The sequence below is a fragment of the Oryctolagus cuniculus genome, chromosome 15, assembly GCF_964237555.1.
Source record: "Oryctolagus cuniculus chromosome 15, mOryCun1.1, whole genome shotgun sequence".
Taxonomy (NCBI): domain Eukaryota; kingdom Metazoa; phylum Chordata; class Mammalia; order Lagomorpha; family Leporidae; genus Oryctolagus; species Oryctolagus cuniculus.
This window is the reverse complement of record NC_091446.1, coordinates 63,081,622-63,088,794: the sequence shown is the minus strand read 5'-3', so window position 1 is coordinate 63,088,794 and position 7,173 is coordinate 63,081,622. Positions and strand designations below refer to the sequence as shown.

Here is a 7,173-nt window from a genome sequence, read left to right as displayed (position 1 = left end):
ACTATTCCATCTAAAGAGCTTCACTGCCTTTGTTTTCCAATTAGAATCAGGTGACACTTCCGTCCACTTTGGAGTAAGTGTTCCCATGGGTCGGCCAGAAGAGGTTGGTTTTTTGTAGACAGAGAGGCTGAAAGGAGCAGAAACAAAGAACAAAAGTGGATTGAGCATTTCAGAATGTGTGAGGAGGGGACGGGGAGACAGAGCGACTGAACAGTAATGGATTGGTCAACCCTGGGTTACACGGATTGGTCAACCCTGGGTTACGCTGGGTCACAAGCAGCCAGGCAGGGGGAGCTTCTGCCCAGGCTGACCGTACTCAGCCTGTCTGGGAAAGGCAGCTGCCACTTCTCTGGTTTCTGGCTTTGCCTTAGCATCATGTGAATTAGTGTGGGTGACCTCATTTTGATTTTCAGCCTGGTCTCAGGGTAAGAGCCTGGTCCAGACTGGTGCCTCCTGTGAGTTTTATTTAATGGCATATTGCCAAAGTTTCCTTTTCAGATTTTTTCTTTTGCCTTTTCCCGTCTCCCCTGAAATTCCCAGCTCTCAGGAGGCCTCGATCCTTACTGCTGTGCTAATATAATTCATGTGATGTAGCCAGGTCTCTTCTTTCTGGCCCAGGAACCACTCGGTCTAATTTCCTCCTGGTCACTCCCCTCTCCAAGCTTGGCAGAGAGCAAGGGCTCTGGAGACAAAGCGCTCTGCAAGTTGGAGGGAGAAAGCGACCCCAAGGCTAGAGGGTAAAACGCGTCAGCTCCAGCTAGCGCAAGGCTTGATGGATGCTTGGGGGACAGATGTGAAGCTGCTCCATGGAGACCCAGGAGAGCTGGGGCTGCCGCAGTTCCGTAACATCGGTGATGCGAGCCGTTAAGGCACTTCCCCTTCTCGGGTTTGCTCAAGTTCCCCCTTCTGGCGTTCACAGAAGCCGGGAGGCCTGAGAAGCCCCTGAAATCAGTGCAGATGCTGGGGCTGAGTGTTTCTCTGGCAGCCCGCCCAGCTGGCAGCAGACTCTCACATGGGCTCCGACCTCACCCACACTGGCCGGCTCCCTAGGGTGACTGAGCAGCTCCCGGCTGCTGCTGACTCACCAGCCGGCGCCCCGCGCTCCTGGGGAGCCACTGATGTGAGCTCACCTGTGCGGCTCTGGGGCCCCAGCCACATCCTGGCACTGGCCGGCTCCAGGAGGGAGCTGTGGCCTGGCGGGCACTCTGGTTCCTGGAGGGAACCGGATGAAATAAGGCTCCTTGTATGGGCTTTCCGCTCAGCCTGTGATTCCGATTCGGTGTCCTGGGTCCGAGTGCATGTCTGCTGTAGACACGAGGGCACTTCAGAAAGTCCACGGGAACGGGGCCGGCGCTGTGGCGGAACAGGTAAAGCTGCTGCCTGCAGCACTGGCATCCCATATAAGGGTGCTGGTTCGCTTCTCGGCTGTTCCACTTCCCATCTAGCTTTCCGCTATGGCCTGGGAAAGCAGCGAAAGATAGCCCAAGTCCTTGGGCCCCTACACCCACGTGGTGGACCCAGAAGAAGCTTCTGGCTTCTGCCTGGCCCAGCTCCAGCCTTTGCAGCCATTTGGGGAGTGAACCAGCGGGTGGAAGATCTCTCTCTCTCTCTTTCTCTCTCTGCCTCTCTGTGACTCTGCCATTCAAATAAATAAATCTTTTTTTTTTTTTGTAAAAAAAGAAAGTTCATGGGAAAATGGAGTTAAAAGATATGTTTATTGTGGTTCAGGAGTTATGAAATTTGAGCATAATTTTTTCATAATATGCATTTTTCATGAACTTTTGGAACACCCTTTGTACTATGTGCTCAATTAATGTGTTGCTAAAACAATTGCAAGACAAAATACTAGGGGCAGCATGGTGGCACAGCAGGTTAAGCCGCTGCCTGAGATGCCAGCATCCCACATCGGAGCCCCAGAGGAATCCCAGCTGCTCTGCTTCTGATCCAGCTCCCTGCTAGTGTTCCTGGGAAAGCAGCAGAGGAGGTACTGAGCGCTTGGACCCCTGCCACCAATGTGGGAGACCTGGATGGAGTTTCTGACTCCTGGCTTCATCCTGGCACAGACCTGGTTGTTGTGGGTATTTGGGGGTATGGGGAGGGCAGGGAATAGAAGATTCCTCTCCCCCTCTCTCTCCCTTTCTGTGTCACTGTGCCTTTAAAATAAAGTAAAATTTAAAAATTGACAGCTGCTACTTGGGAACAGAGTTCAGTGGGAACCATGAAGAGGGAGCACCGACCATTCCCTGGGCATCATCAGGTGTTGACAACTGAATAAGAGAGCATCGGGGGGAGAGGTAAGAAAGGGAACTGGAGGCAGGGGGAGGGAGGGCTTGCGGGCACAGGGACGGGAAGCTGCGTGGCTTGTTTGGATTCACAGAGACAGGGAGCAGGGGCAGGGAGGGCTAGGCTGGGAATCGCAGAAGAGACTGCACCGCTGGGTTAGGGCCCAGGGCAGCGACCTGAGAAGTGGGAGGAGAGCTGGGAGAGGTGCAGCGTCCTGCCTGGACTCTCTCAGGGCCAAGTCGGGCCTGGTCTCTGCCAGAGGGCACCCGCTGGGGACACACAGCCGTGCCCCCCTCCAGCACCACTCTCCTGCCCTCGGCTGAGGACAGGTCTACCACGGAGCCATCCCTGCCACACGGCGTGGGCAGAGGCCTCGGCCGCAGCTTCACTGTGGTTCAGTTTCCCCCTGCCCCATTTGAGGCCCTGGCTGCCTCACAGGTGCAGTCCTGGAGGCATGGCCCCCATCTCGGCCTCACAGGGTACCTCAGGCAACCAGGAAACAGCTGGCAAATGTGTGTGAAGCCAATGGCAGCTTGGGCCAGTTGGTAGGTGGGGCTGGAGCACTGTGTTGAGAGAGCCTCAGAAGTGAAGTTGAACAGAGCAGTGCTGTCTGCCATGGGCAAGGCCACGGGCAGAGGGGCCTTGCGGGCACACGTCTGGCATCGCTGCAGGGCGCTGTGTGCCACTGATGCCAAGCCAGGGTGGGGGGAACAGGTGGAGGAACAGGGAGCCAATCACAGTCAGCTGCCATATCCCCAGCTTCTGAATATATGGACTCGGCCAACTGAGGATATGAAGTGTTACCAAAAAATTACAGAATGTTCCGGAAAAAAACCTTGAGTTTCCCACTCCCTGAATACCACAGTGAATCGATGTGAATGGAGTGATGTGCAGGCATAGCGTAAGGGGCACGGAATCTAGAGATGACTCAAGTGCACAGGGGTGTGTGTGCAGGTTCCATGCAAATCCTACGTCGTTCTATGCAAGGCACTCGAACATCAGCAGAGTGAGGCATCCAGGGGCCCTGGACCCAGTCTCTTACAGATGATTGGAGGTCACAAGGCCATTTTGAGGTGGACGCTTGACCCAGCCGTTTAGATGCCAACATCCCATAGAGGAGTGCCTGGTTTCAATTCCTGGCTCTGGTTTCCAGTTCCAGTTCCCGGTAGGCAGCGCTGATGAGGTGAGTGGTTGAGTCCCCGCCCCTTAGATGGGAGACTTGGATGGCGTTCTTAGCTCCCAGCTTCCGGCTGACATAGGTCTGACTGTCACTGGCATTTGGGGGAGTGAACCAACTCATGGGCGATCTCTCTCTCTCTACCTTTCAAATAAAATAATTTTTTAAAGTTTTATTTATGGATGACTTCTGTACCAGTGGGTGAGTACCTGCTGGCCCCCTGATGCCCCCCCCCACCAGGAACCACAGTAAGCTGGCTGGGCAGGGGCCTCCCAGGATGTCTCTCCAGCGCTATGAGCATCGGCCTGGCAGGACCAGCTGTTTAAAATGTGAACATTGGCCTTGGATTTATGCCTTCCTTCTAAGAACAGCAGCTGGGAGTCACAAAATGGGTATTGGTCTTTTACCTCTTGGTTCTGTGGTTGCAAGGGAGGCTGGGAAATGTAGTCTTTATTCTAGGTAGCCATGGACCCAGCTAGAAATGAAAGGGTTTTGTTTTATAATATTATTTATTTGAGATAAAGAGAGAGCTCCCACCCATTGGCTCATTCCCCAAATGCTTGCAATGGCTGGGGCAGGGCTGAAGTTGGACAAGGACCGGAAACTCAGTCCAGGTCTCCCCCGTGGGTGGCAGGGACCCCATCATTGAGCCATCACTGCTGCCTCCCAGGGGCTGCGTTGGTGGGAAGGAGCAGGAGCTGAGCATCAAGCCCGCGCTGCAATGTGGGATCAAGCATCTGACCCTGCGCTGTCGTAACTGCTGGGCCAGCTGCCTACCTGGAAACGGGAGGGTGGATTTCCGTGGAGATCAAGGAGACAGGGTGAGGGTACTGGCACACAACAGCAGCCCTCACCAAGGGTGGGCAGGGCAGGTGCCGAGGAGCACGGAGCTGGTGATTCTCAGGCAGCCCTGGGGAGGTGGGGGTACAGCAGGAGCAAAGAAGGCTGGGGGTTGGGGCGGGTGACAGGGAGCAGGGTCCTTGGGGGCAAGGCCCAGACTGCCTTGAGTGACACCTGGGGTCTCCAGAGTAGCAGACCCAGGCAGGAGAGGCCAAGGCCAGAGGTTGTGATAGATGGGTGCAGGAGCCTCATCGTCGTCATTGTTTGTGACACAGCGGGGAGTGGTATTTCAGGGCCTGAGGGGGCCCCCAGAGTGGCCACTTGGAGAGCCCCAGGGGAGTTCTGGGAACAGGGCCTGGGCCGGGCCTTCACAGTGGACGCCACTGCGACTGGGCTACATCTGCCGGGTGGCCCTTCCGCTGTAGCAGCAGCAGCAGGTGGCATTCCTCTGGGGCACAAGGCTGTGAAAAGGCTGTGGTGGGTGAGAGCCTCGGGAGACCCTGGGCTGGGACACGGGGGCCGCGGGAGGAACCGAGACCCAGAAGTGAAAGGCAGGGGGGGAGCTCTGCCAGCGGGGCCGCTGAGAACTACCCGCTGCTCGGTTCCCTGGAGGCCTGGGCTTCCAGCTCCGGCACGGGGGAGGGGATTTTCTTTTCTCTTTTACACTTTCCTCTGTATTCACTGTTTTCTTTAAAAAATATTCAAGTGACAAGGCAAATTAAACAGTGGAAAATGAGTTCACTGAAACCTAGCAGGCACTCTCCCCACCTCCAAGTCTCTGTTCCCCTCCTCTCTGAAAGTCATAGCCCTCCTGGGACAGCCTGGGCAGGGGGGAGGCTGCTGCAACCCACAGCCCTGGGCCCTCATGGGTACTGGTGACCCCACCACCGTCCCGCACCTGGACCTGTCCAGTTTCCACTGCAAGGAAGGCCTGTCTGTGACCCCTCCTCAGCCACAGGGGCACCTCCCAGGAGTGGGCGTGTGTGTCTACTGGGGCTGAAAGCCACACGGGACCACACTGCCTTGGCTAAAACATCTGCAGAATCGGCTCACTGCTTGTATGGTCTTTAGGAAAATTCTGTCCTCATAGGGTTCAGAGGAGGCAGATGAAGTAAACAGCCACCGTTGAGTCCCAGGGGAGGAAAGGGAACAGCCCCACACTTGATCTCCAAAACACTGCTGTGGAGGAGGCATCCCAGCTGCTCCGGGCCCTGCTCCTGCCAGAGAGCTCACGCAAAGGGCTTTGGCAGCTTTACCCTCTATGCCACAGCACCGCCTTCTTCTTCTTCTTTTTTTTTTAAAGATTTATTTTATTTGAAAGGCAGAGAGAGAGAAAGGAGAGAGATCTTCCATGTGCTGGTTCACTCCCCAGATGGTTGCAATGGCGGGGGGCCAGGTCAGGCAGAAGCCAGGAGCCAGGAGCATCTTCTGGGTCTCCCATGTGGGTGGCAGGGTGCAAGAACTTGGGTCGTCTTCTGCTGCCTTCTCAGGTACATTAGCAGGGAGTGGAGCGGGAGTGGAGCAGCTGGGACTGGAACCGGCGCCTGTGTTTACCGGCTATGCCACAGTGCCAACCCCTCTGCTTCCCTTTGACTTGGACTCTTACTAAGCTCCCATGGACCACTGGGACGTTCTGTTCCACTGGCCAGCAGCTGAGGGCGGCTCCCTGTCCTGGAGCCCCTCTTGCATTGCAACAGCTGATGGTTCACCCGTGCACCGGGCAGCAATGAAGCCAGTGTGCGGCCACCAGTGTGCGGCCATGGAGGCCGACCCCTGAGGCATCCAGGTTAGAGTTGGTCACAGCTGCACTCAGGGGCTCCACATGCCCCCTGGGGCGTCCACCTCCCCGGCAGGGTACTGACGGGGACCTCAGAGCTGCAGCATGGGGGGCGGGGTGGCAGCAGGGGATCAGGCGGAAGCCTCAGGGCCTCCCGCGTCTGTGGGCTGTTCCTGAGGGGATTGCAGAGTACGGAGGTGGGAGGGAGACCTCACTGGGACCAGATTCCACTCCCAGCGGCTGCGTGACCTTGGATACATGCCTTTCTCTCTCCAGGCCTGTTTTCCCACAGGCACAATGATGGAACAGGGCTACACTGCCTCCCAGGGCCTGCCCAAGTGGACTGAGACCCTGGGGCTGACAGCTGCTGTCCCAGCCATTACCCGGCTGAGGACCCAGCAGGGCCGGCCACGCAGCCTGTGGTTGTGTGGGCCTCCAGGTTTGCCTCTCTTTGTCTGCAATGAGGTGAGGCTGCTGCTTTCTCCAGCGAGGCGGGTTTTTCAGCTGGCTTCTACAATCCTGCCTTTCCTCCTCCAGTGCCGGAGGCACTTCTGAGTCTCCCCCTGCTCCGATTCCACTCCAGCGCCTGTCTGGGGGTGGGGGTGGAGGGAGGGCTGGGGAGCCCAGCGTCTCACAAAGGTGATGGTGCATGGGAAATGGTCTAGCAAAGCAGGGCACAGAACGCGCTCCGGGCTGACCCCAGCCAGGCCAGGGCTGTGGACCCCGGCGGGAAACGTTACAGAGCTTCCAAAACGGAGCGTGAGGCCACCCCGGGAGGGGCCTTCGCAGGATTCCAGCCGCTGCGGGCCTCCGGCATTGTGCCCAAGGTGCCCGTGCAGGGGTGACCGGATTCCGGTTCTGAGGACATTGTAAGCAGACCTGAACATTCCTTCCTAATCGCCTGCCGGCCACGTGGCCCTGAGGCACAGCGGCTGGTTCTCCAAGGTTTTGTTGCGTTCCCGGTCGAGGCTGCCGAGGGCTCCCCCGACGTCCTCAGAAGCCGGATGAGAACCTCGGCAATGTGACCCATGGACACGGGGTGGGTGTAGCCTGGCCGTAGAACCCGGGCATCGTAAAACCGGGCCAACCACCGCGA

The 7,173-nt window shown here is 57.2% G+C and overlaps 1 long non-coding RNA gene across 1 annotated transcript; it reads left to right on the top strand.

The window, feature by feature from the left end:
* Nucleotides 1–1,030: 1,030 nt before the first annotated feature.
* On the top strand, nt 1,031–3,462 carry LOC108178457 (uncharacterized). The gene is made up of 3 exons (XR_001795182.3): nt 1,031–1,984; nt 2,187–2,294; nt 3,318–3,462. It is a non-coding gene; the product is annotated as an uncharacterized lncRNA (long non-coding RNA).
* Nucleotides 3,463–7,173: the final 3,711 nt, after the last annotated feature.